Raw genomic sequence first — 14,280 nt, forward strand, 5'->3', positions numbered from 1 at the left:
GGGTAAGTTTCTCACTTTCCCTCTCTCTCTCTCTCTCTCTCTCTCTCTCTCTCTCTCTCTTGCCCTTGGGCTCAAGCTCGTCGGAGCCGAGCTGCTGGCGAGAGGCTGGCCGCTGGATGGCCACCAGCGGCCGGTGTCCTCCCTCACCTTCTCTATTTCTTCTCTTCCTCTTCTCTTCTTCTTCTTCTTCTTTCTTCTTGCTTCTTATTTCTTCTTTCTTCTTCCTTTCTCCTTTCTTCTCCCTTAGCTCTCCTCCTCCTCTTTCAGCACAGTGCTAGGCTCGCTCGGCACTATTGCAGAGCATTGGTGGCATTATAAATTTATTTGTTTTATTTTAATTTTGTTTATTTATTTAGTTAGGTATAGCTTTCTTAATTTATGTAGATAACTTATTTAGACATTAATTATTTTAATAATAATGTATATTCTTCAACATGATGATTATTAATTATAATTAGTGTAATTAATGATTAACTAGGTTATAAACTATTATGCATAAATATAGGTAATACTTATATTTCTATTAGACTAATAGATAGTGTTGTAAATTATAATTATTAGATTTATGTACTGATATTCATAATATATGCATTTTAAGTAATCTTAACAATTTATTATATATTATGGTGTGTATAGAATAAGATACTAGTCTTATTAATTAATTAATTATTTATTTATTTTGCATAATTAAGTAAATACTATATAACTTCTGATTAATCATGATAGAGTAAGAATTATAAAATTTATTATAAAATAGATCTTGTCTATACGTATATCTTATTTATAATTCTTCAGCTTTTATTTTATAATTACATATCTAGAATATTTTAAATAAAAGAAACAAACCTTTCTCCTTATGTTATAACTAGCATTTTATGATAATAATATAATTATAGCATTTGAATCGTATCTATAATATAGATCTAATTATGTAATCAAAAATAAAAAGAAGTGATTCTAAACCTAATAAACCTTTATATTTTACTTGAATTAATTCTAATTAGATAAACGACTAACTTCATACTACTTAAATATTTTCAGACCCTGAACCCCCTTATGTGAGATCCCGTGGACCCTCACGATGAGTTGATATTTGACTGACGGACGTGAGAGACGCGTGGTTCGTATCTTCTGATCAGAAGTGAGTAGTCTTATCCCCTAGACGCCTTTCTCAAATTACGATATATTATATATTATGTACATATATGTTTTGGCCTCCAGTATGATTATATGACTTTATATAGAGATGATTTCAGTCAAGCATATTTTATCATGCATTTGATTAGGCTGATTTGGGATATGAATATATTGGTGATATATAGAGATGATTGGAGATGATTATACTGTTATGATTTTATACCGAGATGATATCTAGCATGAATGTACATGTGATAGACTAGCAGGAGTATGCATATGTCAAATACATGGTTGGAGACTGTATTGCATCATTTTTTTCTCTTGATTTCTATTTCACCTAAACTCCTATTATACATTGACTTGTTATCGTACTAGATATATGTATATGATCTGTCATTTAGAAGGAAAGCATGAAATGTGATTGATAGGATAGTTGATAGAAAGCGTGAGGATACCCGAGTGGGAGTGAGGGTTAGAACGCGTTTGGTGGATGATTGATCGCTCGACATAGTCACGATCATGTTGGTCTTACGTCCGAGGTCGTTAGTCTGTGTGCGCAGTAGACATTCAGACACATACCGTTCGCTAGGGCATATGTGGCGAGTTATCCTCATGAGACTTCTATCAGCTAGAAGGGTGCTCGGTCTGGATGAATGTTGATACCCTAGCGGGTGGCGGGGTATGGTTATATTTGAAATACTCTTACGGGTGGCAGAGTATGCTCTAAGCCTTGGGCATGATGTTGAGACCGGATACCGGTGTTGACTGTGCACAGTGGTCTAGTATGATGATGACATATAGAGCTGATATTGATGATTGAGATGTTGAGAAATGCATATGATTTCATTATCATCTAATTACCTGATTATCGAGTGGTTAATATACATCATATATGATTGCATTTGATATCATAATATGGTCATGGTCGGCATGCATCATGTGTCATATTTGGGAGAGAGTTATGATGATAGTATGACATGGAGATTTATTTATTCATTGTCGAGGATTATATATTTTTATTAATTATGACATGTTACTATTTTTTATTTATATATTATTGAGAATGTATTCATATACTCATTCATGACATGATACTCTTTCTGATTCATATTATCTAGTACATAATTTACTCTTTGTTTGGCATCACTGATTCGAGGTAAGGTCTATTCACTAAACCTTTTGCTCATGACTCTCTTTATTTTTTTTCTAACCCCTTAGATATGTGGTATGGTGATAACGACTTGAGATATTTTGAGAAGATATTTTAGAGCGATGATGAGGTGAGCTATAGATGTGAGACGGTATAGATGATAGTTTATATAGAAATTGAGTTGTACCAGTATTTGATATTTATACTCTTTTGTATTAGACGATGATTTGTATAATACAGGTCGAATCATAGTGTACTCGTGTATCAATTGTTTAGTTGTATCTTGATGGTTTGTTATGGCCTGTGTGGGTCCCTACCAGATTAGATAGTGGCCTGGTATATATTATTGTGGACGTGGATATTCAGATGTTAACAGATTTATTTAGTTGATAATATAATTTATTTGGTGTTGGATTATGTGAGTATGGATATGTCAGCAGGTATTATTTGATTATATCATGATTACATGTGCACAATAGTGTATCTGTGCGTGACGGGCCCCGTTCGATCTATCGCGTGCACTGCGCGTGCCGTATGGGTGCGTGAGCGTGCACAAAGAGCAAATTATATACTAGATAATATAAATCACATAGAAGCATCATGGTATGAATGAGTATATAAATGTATTCAATAATATATGAATGAAATGTAGATATCATGTCATAACTAATCAAAGTATATTATTCTCGACAATATATAAATAAATCTCTATGTCATACTATCATTATAACTCTCTCAAATATAATACATATGATGCATGCCGACCATGACCATACTATGATATTAAATGTAACCACATATGGTGTACATTGACCACTCAATAATTAGGCATATCAAATGATAATAAAATTATATACATTTCTTAACATCTCAATCATTATGATATCTTTGAATGTCATCATCATACTAGACAACTGTACATAGTCAATATCTAGTACCTGGTCTCAAATCTAGCCCAAAGGCTTAGAGCATACCCTTCCAACCGTTAAAGGTATCTTAATCAAATAATTATACTCTACTAATCGTTAGGAGTATCATCATCATCTAAATCAAGTACCTAACTAAGCTGATAGAAACTATATGAGAATAACTCACCACATATGCCTTGGCAAACAACATGTGTTCGAAGGTCTACTGCGCACACAAACTATTGACCTCAGACGTAATGATACGATCTCCCCTTCTGGCCGAGGCTCGATCTATTCCGTTTTTTAGATCTGGATAAGATTTGATACGGAACTTTGAAAATAAATCCCAAAAGATGCCGCCTTCGGATCGACATGAGATTTTGATATGTTGTAGCATCAGAAAAGAGCATTCCAACAAATCAAGTTTCAGGCGAATCGGATGTTGGGATATCGAGATATCGTCCTATTAGTGGATGAAGGTCGAGGAGTCTGTCTTAGGATCCGTGGATAGAGGCACGAAATCCTTGGTGATGGTGGAGGTTGATGGACCGGCGTTAGTCGAGTGGCACCGGTGAATAAGTGGTAGTGGATGGGTTATAGGTGATGGAAGGGGTTAGGGCAAAGTGATGGATAGATTGGAAGAAGGGGAAAGAGTGGGCCGCACCTAAGGGACTAGGGTGATTGGTCGATCGAGGGAGGCTAGAAGTAGCAACATCGGGGAATGAGAAAACGAGAGAGAAGAAGACGAAAGAGACAAGCCAAAACTCAATTCATTTAATAATCATTCCATGGTTGTCATCCACACCTTTAAAGGCTAAACCAAATAATTCAAAAATGGCAATTATTAACCCTAAAACAGTAGATTTTCGTCGACTCGTTTGAACACGCCCGATCGCGTTCGAACACACATTTTGTATTCTTTGTATGTGCGAACATGATGCAGACGTTCGCAGGCGCGTTCGAATGCAGATCTCGCACTCTCTAGATGTGCGAACCTGATACAGGCTTTCAAAAGCACATTCGAACGCGAAATATAAAAAACTTATATTTTTTTAAGAATTAAATACTAAAATAAAAATAAAGATATCCCTAAAGTGTATCCATGCTCGAGACGACATCGGTGAAGCCTGAATCATATCACGTAAGGCCACATGATCATAACTACGTCAAGCGATCAATCAACTCCTTGCACACCCTAACTCTCGTGCCCACTCGGCTATCCTCATGCTTTCTACCAACTATCCTATCCATGAGAACTCATGCATTTCCTTCTAAATAATAAATTGCATACATTTAATCTAGTACTATAATAAGTCATACGTATTAGGAATTTAGGTAGAAGAAGAGTCAAAAGAAATGTATAATGCGATGAAATATCCAATAGTACATATATCACATGCATACTGATGCTATATATCATCTCGACATAAAGTTATAACAGTATAATTATTTCTAATCATCTCTATATATCATCGATATACTCATATCCAAAATCAGTCCACTCACATGAATGATAAAATATGCTCGACTGAAATCATCACTAAATAAGATCATATAATCATGCTGGAGGCAAAAGCATACATATACATAATTATATAATATATCATAATTTAAGAAAAATGTCTAAAAGGATAAGACAACTCACGTCTAATCAGAAGATACAAAACATGTATCCCTCATATCCGCTATTCGAAGGTCAACATATCGCTAACCAAATCCACGGGGTTTCACATAAGGGGTTTGGGATCTAAAAATATTTAGGTAACATTAAATTAGTCGTTTATCTAATTAGAATCTGTTCGTGTAAAATATGATGATTTATTAGATTTTAAAATTTCTACTTATCTTTATAACTAGTTAGATTTATAATTATAAATAAAAATATAAATATAGATAAAAAAAACTAATTATAATTAAGTTGTAGTTCTCATTCTATATTGATTTATTAGGGACTAATAAATAAATAAATAAGTCTAGTATTTCATTCGTCACAAAATAACAATAATATATAATAAATTATTAGAATTACTTAAAATTTATATCATAAGAATATTAGTATATAAATCTAATAATTATAATTGGCATTGTCGGCTCATTTAGGGTTGATGCTATGCAATGGGAGACTTTAGAGTAGAAAGATGAGGAGATAGGAGAGAGAAGGGGAAGTTGATGCCGTACTCCTAATCAAATCACATCCCATTTATTAACAACTTATGGTAAAATGGGTATTTATATTGCTTCTAATATCAACCAATATGAATGCAGAATAATGCCATATGACAGGGAAGAATACTACGTTATTTTCTGCCAATGTCGTTAGCTCCATTATACCTCGTAGTAGTTTGTGGGGGTCTAATTGTAGTATTTTAAATGGTAGAGAGTTACTGCGGTACCACCCTATAGTTTAAAAGTATAAATGTAATTAAACCACTTTTTTATATAATAGTAACACAATAACTTTGTTTTTCCTTTTAATATGTAATAGACAAAAATTAATTAATTCAATATGTTTTGATTATAAAATGTCATTGAGTTATTTTGATAATTATTTTTTCTACAAAAAACCATCATTGTAGGCAGCTTTTTTATTCAATTGTAAAACATATATTGATAGTTATCATCCATGCTATAGGTAAAAAATTAGCATTTAAAATTCTTCAGTGGCGGATTTTATTGCCACTACAAACCAATATTGGCAATTATATTTTGCCACTACAGATTAAAAACATCTATAGCGGTGGTTTTGCTATTGTCTACCTATACCGAAATTTATCATATATCGTGATAGGTAAACATCGACCGCTACAATAGCTATAGCGGTGATTCTTCTTATTATTAAAACCAAATTGATTTTACTGGATAGGTCTAAAATTGTCATTGCAAGGCATCTAACAGTAGAAAGGTATGTGGGTAAACTATTCTTGCATTTAAATAAAATGTTGCTTGTGACCTTTTTGTTGTGGGAAATTGTTCATAACTGGCGCTATAGGTCTATACCAATGGAGGATTTTACCAACGATTATATGCTAGAGAATGTTTTGCCACTATAAGTTTATATTGATGTGCCATGTGGGCTGGTGGGCAAGCACGTGCCCCCAAGCGGAGACATTACAAAGGTTGTAGAGGTTGGGTATGATAACTTTTTACTTTTTAGAAATATGGATGGACTTTAAGCAAAATGACAAATGGGTGCGGCTTAACGGGATTCAACATCAAATTAGAGCTTAATTACAGCCAATAATATGGGTGCCCAAGGACCACAAAAAGGAGGAAGAAATGCCTGTTGACTTGACCAATCTCTCTTAGGAATTCAGCTAGGTCTTTGGAGAGCCAAAATGCATGTAGCCAGTTCATCCACAAGACCAACATATAAGGATCACTCAAGGGGCTGAACTAGCGAACATGCGACCCTATATATATATATCCCCGTATTCAAAAAGATGATATAACAAGGTTGGTGAAGGAGATATTGGACGGCAGGATAATCCAACCAACTCGGAGCTCTTGTTGATTGTTAATATTGCTCATAATGAAGAAAGATTGTATGATTTTGCATTGACTATTAAGCGCTAAATATCATAACCGTGAAGGATCGCTATCCTGTCCTATCATTGAGGATCTGTTGGATGAACTCTCAAGGGCCACCTATTTTAGCAAGCTATTCCCGCGAGCTCCTTACCACCAAATTTGAGTTAGACTAGAAGATATGCACAAGACCGCCTTTCGCACACACGATGGGCATTGTGAGGTTATTCCATTTGTACTCACAAATGTCCTAGCCATCTTCCAAAGCTTAATGAATGACATCTTTAGGATGGTATTGAGACAGTATGTGCTGGTTTTCTTTAATGATATTCTTGTATACAGTTAGTCATGGTTGAAACATCTTCTACACCTTTGTGAATTGCTATGGATTTTGCAAAGTAATAGGCTGAAGGTTAAAGATATTGTCTATATGGTGATGTGATTCAGACCACACCGAGTCATCTCAAACATGGATACACTCTATGGGAGTCTTCTCTTATTGTGTTTTAGTTGTTATTTTAGAAAAATAAGGATTCTATATGTCACGTTTAAACGTGGGTGGGTGCATTTGAACTCCCCTTGCGAACACCTGCAAGCGTTCACATTGACAGAGAATATAAATTGTGTGTTTAAATGCATAGACCCCATTTGAACGCCCGCGTGCGAATGTTTACATACGTCCGCATCAGCAGAAAATGCAAAATGCATGTTCGAACATGCTTGACCCCGTTTGAACGCAATCGATGAAAATTCATTGTTTCTAGGGTTATTATTTGTTATTTTTGGCTTGTTTGGTTAGCCTCCAAATCAGGAAATGGATGTTCAGACCATAACAAGTGGTATTAGAGCCACCGTTCCTTGGCCAACATGCCAACCACCAAATCCATGGCATCAAGACCCAATGAAGGCACCTCCGCGAAGGGAGAGGCCATGAACATTATCAGATCGGATGCCAACCCTAACTCACCGATCGGAACATCTCCAACGACCTTTACGGTTAACTCAGATCTGATCAAGATGTTTGCGGATATGATGGAGACACAACAAGCCATACAAGCATCAATGGAAGCAATGACTCAAGTCCTCTTAGGCACACTAAGGGATACGATGACGACCGAGTTCCCTAATCGAGCTCGGGCTGCACCACTAATAGAACCACATTTTCTCTAAGGGACACCGCTTCCATCGCTCCATACTAGGCAAGAGGAAAATCGTGAAGATCCCGTGGGTCATCATGCCAGGATGCCCTTGCTACCCACGCCGGCCGAAAGGCATAACGTACCACTACCGATCTTTCACCGGGACATACCACCGTCGGTTAATCACCGCGACCGAGCACCAAATCTACCACTCCACGATAACGATGACAAGTGGGCGGATTAGAAGAATTAGTGACCCTATGACACCATCCTAAGGATGCTGGATTCAACCCAAGAGAAAGAATGCCCAACCGATATAAAGAAGAAGAACGAGGCATCCATGCAGGGATCGTTCGCCTCAACTTCTCGCCCTTCAACGGAGGAGACCCACTTGATTGGGTTTATCGAGCGGAGCAATTCTTCAAATACCAAAGAACACCTAATGCACAAAAGGTATTGTTGGCATCTTTCCATCTCGAAGACATTGCCATTTGATGGTACCAGGCCACAAATCGAGCTCAACCTTATCGAACGTGGGAGGAGTTCATTGATGCTATTTGCGTTCGATTTGGACCATCCAATTATGAGGATTTCTAGCCTGCTCTTACCAAGCTAACTCAAAGGACTACGGTGAGAGCATATCAAGAGGAGTTCGAACGTGTTAGCACTCAAGTGCGGGGCTGGATAAATTCCCAACTCAAGAGCACCTTCATTAGTGGCCTTCAGTAGGACATTCAAGCCGAAGTGAAGGCCGTCTGACCAACCACATTGTTGGAGGCTTTTGCAACAGCTCAATTGATGGAAGAGAAGTTTCGAGAGCTATGGATAATGGCAAAATGGGGCTTAAGCACCACGAAGTCTAGAGGAGTGCCTCGGCAAACCGTAGCCACACATCATGTGTCGGCACTTCCACCGAGAACAACGGGTGCAAGAATACCTATAACACCCAGAATTTAAAAAAAAAATTCCACGCATGCGCCGAGCGCATGCATCCCAGCCTGCCCTCTCACCCACACCGTCTTCTCTTCTTCTTCTTCTCCTTTCGTGCACGCCATCACTACCACCCTCCCCTATTTCCCCTCCACTCTACCATCTCTCTCCCTCTCCTTCTCTCGTGTTGTTGACGCCGGAGCAGACGAAGCCAAGTCTTAGAACCCTCTCGGTAAGCCCCTAAACCCCTCGTTAAATTTTGATAATCAACCCCTTCACCTCACCATCATCGGAGTCCTCGACGGTCGATGACTTCGTGTCTAACCGCCCGATCTGAGAGCTCCGGTAGGGAGGGGGGGACCTCCATGGCCGTCGGCCATGGAGTGCGCCTCGCCACCCGACCATGGGGCGAGCTGCTCCCGCTCTCATGTAGGTGGGGAGGACAAACAACGGCTCCATTGCAGGCTCGGGCTACTCCTCGTCGCCGTCGAGCCTGAGTCCTCCTCCTCTTTCCCCTTCCCTCTGACTAACCACCCACCTCAGGTGACGTGCGCGAGTCGACGGTCTCAAGGGTGGGCTACCAACGATGAAGGTCACCGACAACAACGAGGTCTCTCCCCCTCTGTCTCCTTCCCTTGGAAGGAGATGGTGAGGGAGGGTGGGGATTAAACAAACCCCCACCCATCTCTCAGTGGGTTGCAATTTAGACCGCAACCCATGAAGCTAGTGGGTTGCGGTCTAAACCACAGCCCATAGAGCTAGTGGGCTGCGATCTGAATTGCAGCCTATGAAGCCCATGGGCTGCAGTTTGGACTGCAACCTATGAATTACACCCCTTACCCTACTGGGTTGAGCTCAAGCCAACCCAACACCCCACCTATGCACCAGCCTAGGCCCAATGGGATTATTTGGACCCTATAAGCCTTATTTCTCTATCCTCACCTTATTAATTAGCCTAGCCACTCATCTTATTATCATCTAAATAGTGTGAATTTTAGGATGATATGGAACTCAACCTAGGAAATCCTTGACTCATGTGATATGTCTAAACATAAATTATCTAATAAGGTAATTAATTCACTAACCTTACGTATAACTTTACTTGCATGAATTGTTAGGATCGACACCGTATAAAGAGGATTTTGGGATCCCAGAGGAACCGACTAGTTGAGAGGTATTAGAGTACTGTGGAGATCCCCAGGCGAGTAGAGTTTATATGAGTCTAGAACAATGTAGTTGCTAATATTATACTCTTCATGACGTTATAAGAATGATAATGCTAGCATATGCATTTAGTATAACTATTAAGTATCCCAGTATGTTCAGTTGTTGATAGTATATTTTTCATGATGTTGTAGAAATGTATATGTTAGCACATGCATTTAGTGTAACTATTATGTATCCTAGTATGTGTAGTTATTAATAGTATACTCTTCATAACATTATGAGAATGTTAATATTAGCACATGCATTAGTGTAACTATAATCTATATATATCCTAGTATGAGACACTCTTGCAAAAACATCTATAGCAAATGTAGAATTTAATGACTATGATGATTATGATATGACTATACATCAACAAACACTGCACCACTTCCACCTATTATTAGTTAGTCGTGTTCTGACTAGGTAGTGTCCTCTACTCATTTAGCCCGGGGTTAAGGATAGAATGTATCGTATATGACCTATACTATTAGCAGTCTGCACCTGAGGTCGTTAGCCTAAGTGGCATTCGGGTAATTACATTGCATGGTCAAAACTAGATTATGATGATAGTAAGAACATAATTATGAGATAGGGGTATATCTCTAGCGGTACCCGATGATGCAGGGTCATGACGTCCAATGATAAGAGGGCTCTTGACTATTCTGCTGAGGGCGGTGATGATTTAGAGATAGTGAGATATGAGTCTACGACTAGAGTCCTTAGTTTGATGGCCACAGACAGTCGGACATATGCAGCGTGGCCATGCATATTTGGGTGATATTACCACTAGATGTGTATATATCCCTCCTTGATGTATGAGACGATGGGTGGTTATGTGATGGATGACTTCTAGAGAATATCTAAATTATGTGGTAAATAGCTCGGTGAACTATGATAAATCATGATTAATGCCTTAGCGAGCATGTGATGACTAACCCTCCTTGACTTGCATGAATATGAGGAAAACTAGTCTAGCATAACATGTAAATGTTATGATTGAAATTTGTATGAATAAGAGATTGTATCAAACTTTATACTTGTGTAGACTTATCCTAATATGATTAGGAGTTGGCATATTCAAGGACAGTACTATGTAGTTTATATTGGTTGCATTGATTTAGTAACTCATTATAAGTCATTTAACTAAGCTTATTGTATTATTAGCAATTATAGGCATGCATTGGAATATGCACCTATAATTTCATTGTTATAGATTGTATGAATTCTACTCGCTGGGCTGTGTGCTCACCATCTCTTGGTGGTATCATTTCAGAGTTAGGGGAAATAGGTGCGGATAGCGAGGAGTAGTTATCTTTACTTTATTTAGAGTTATTTCTATTAGTTGTATTGAGCTCCCGTGAGGGTATTATGAGTGGAGTTGTATTTTGGACATTGGAGTTGTATTTTGAACGTGTATCTTTGACGGCTTGTTGTGGCCTGTGGAACTTGTATCCAGACTCATATTTTACTTGAGATCATTTATGGTATGAACCTATATTTCTATGTGCCTTGTGGAATGTCGAGTTGACAAGGGAATTTACCCAGCTAAGACAGAGAAATATGACAATGGCACAGTATGAGGATAGGTTTAACGCCCTATCTCATTTTTGCCCCAGAGTCATACTTGATGATGCTGCTAGGGCTGACTAGTTCAAGATAGGCCTTCAAATCGAGATCCACAAGCAGGTGAATATGGTGAAGAATTTGACCTACGTAGAGTTAGTGGAGAATGTGGGGATAGCTAAAAGGGATTTATTGGAGGAGCACTTGCAGCGTCAAGAGCGAGTAGCTAGACGTACTAGCCATTTTGATGGGCGTCCGCGTGGAGGTAATTCTGGTGGGACGTTCCTACGACCAAGGTGTCATCCATATGCTGGTGGTGCAGGCTCTACTGCTACCTTGAGTAGACCTAGCCCTCAGGGTTCAGGTGGGCCTAGTAAGGCTGGACCTTCTATTAGTGGTGGGAGGTTGGCAGTAGTTTTGAGCAATACTGGCAGTGGTGGTTTTACATGACCATCTACCCCTGAGGCCTAACCTGTTATGTTTGCGGCAAGAAGGATCATATATCTCGTGATTGCTTCAGTGCTCGCATTAACTATTTCTAGTGTGGAGAGTATGGGCATATCTACACATAATGTCCCTTGTTGGTCAAAGCGCCAGTCACTCCTATCACACCATCTATGTTTGGAACATCGGGAGCCAATACTGCTGTGAGTAGGGGTCACGGTGGCGTGCGATTGGGGTCTTTTATTAGAGGGGAGGGGGGTGGACGTACCGACTGAGTTTTCGCCATAACCCTACAGGATGCTAAAGAGTCTAATGAGGTGGCTACAGGTAATAGAGTAAATTAATCATGTTATTTAAGTTTTATGTATATTCTACTTATACATGATATTATGCCCTCCTCCCTAACTCTGTGCAAATTTGCATGATGTGAAATATATATATTTTTTATTTTAGTTAAAACTTATATACGTAATGGCAGGTACTATGATCTTATTTGCACACACGGCTAGGATTGTGTTTGACCCTAAGGCCACCCACTCTTTTATTTTTACGTCCTTCCTAGAATATGAGGATGTGGCGCTGGGACCTCTTGTTGAGTGGTCATAGCTACCCCACTTGGTGACTTTTTAAAAATTTGCCATGTTTATCGATCTTGCACCTTAACATTTTGCGAGTGAGATTTTAAGGCAGACCTCCTACCTCTTGAGATGTATGACTTTGATCTAATCCTAGGAATGGACTGGTTAGCTGTTTACCATGCCAGTATTAACTGCTACAGCAAAGAGGTTATCTTACAACTTAATGATGGCATGAAATGTCGATTGTGTAAGGATTGATAGGTAGACCATTCGCAGTCGGTGACAATCATGTCTATCGAGTCTTCTGAGACCCAAACCTAACTGACTTACTAGTAGTACGGGAGTTTTCGGATGTTTTTCTAGAGGATGTGCAGGGTCTTCCTTCAAACAAGAGAGTTGAGTTCACCATCGACCTAGTTCCGGGGATAGGACCGGTCTCCAAGGCACCTTACCGTATGGCTCCAAAGAAAATAGAAAAACTTAGATAGCAGATTGATGACTTGCTAAGTAGAGGACTCATTTGGCGTAGCTCATCCCCTTGGGGTGCTCTAGTCCTATTTGTGAAAAAGAAGGATGGAACTTTTGGTCTTTGCATTGATTATCGGCAATTGAATTAGCTGACTGTGAAGAACAAATATCCTTTGCCTCACATTGAGGACCTTTTTGATCAATTACGTGGGGCACAAGTCTCTTCTAAGATTGATCTAAAATCTAGATATCGGTACAGATTGTATGAGTTCCTAGTTATGCCTTTTGGCTTGACTAATGCACCGGCTATCTTCATGAACTTGATGAATTGAGTATTTCGCCCTTTCTTGGATCGGTTCGTAGTGGTCTTCATTGATGATATCTTGATTTATTCGGCCTCAGAATAGGAGCATGAAGAACATCTTTGGTTGGTACTACAAGTACTAAGGAGAGAAAAATTATTTGCTAAATCCTCCGAGTGTGAGTTTTGGCTGAAGAAATTCGAAATTATTAAAAGTTATTGTCATTTTTCTATCTTCTTCCTCCTTTAGTTAACCTCCCTCTCTATTCTTTCGACCTTCATCTCTCTCAATTTCTCAATCTAGGCCATCGTCCTCTCCAAGGTCGTTGTCCTCCCTCCCTTCTTGTATGTCGTATCTCCCTATAGCCATAGGACTAGCCTCTCCTCCTTTCTTCTCCTCGTTTATTTCTCCAATCCACAATTATCATCTTCACCACAACCATCCCTCCACCTATGTCCACCATCCATCCACTAGCTACCCACCTTACTTAGAGACATAATGTTGCAACTTGATCCCAAATCAATACCGTACTCAAAAGGGGAAAGGATAGATAGCCTTGGGTAGGGCTTTTGGTCGTGATTGATCTAATTTTGATATGTAGGTTGAAGGTTAGGGTAATTTAAAGGAAAGTGGAGATCGTTGAGGAGGTGATAATGCTGGAGTGGAGTTTTAGATAGGGCAAAATGGAGGAAGATAACTTGGGAAGATTGTGGGGTAGTTATGCAAACTGTTAGGTTAATAGAGATTAACTTTGGTCGTTAGAGGATAAGGGTGAATGGCTCAGGAATTGGTTATGGTTGTCAAAGAGAAGGGAGAATGGGGTAACTTATCAAAAGGAAAGTCGGGAGAAGCAATAGAGTTATAATCTCGTCTATGGGTTGACTTTCGAAGTGGATACCGACGGGAGAGAGGAGAGAGAAGGTTGGC

Source organism: Typha angustifolia, chromosome 14 (genome assembly GCF_048772165.1).
Source record: "Typha angustifolia cultivar Huaian chromosome 14, ASM4877216v1, whole genome shotgun sequence".
In the NCBI taxonomy this organism is placed as follows: Eukaryota; Viridiplantae; Streptophyta; class Magnoliopsida; order Poales; family Typhaceae; genus Typha; species Typha angustifolia.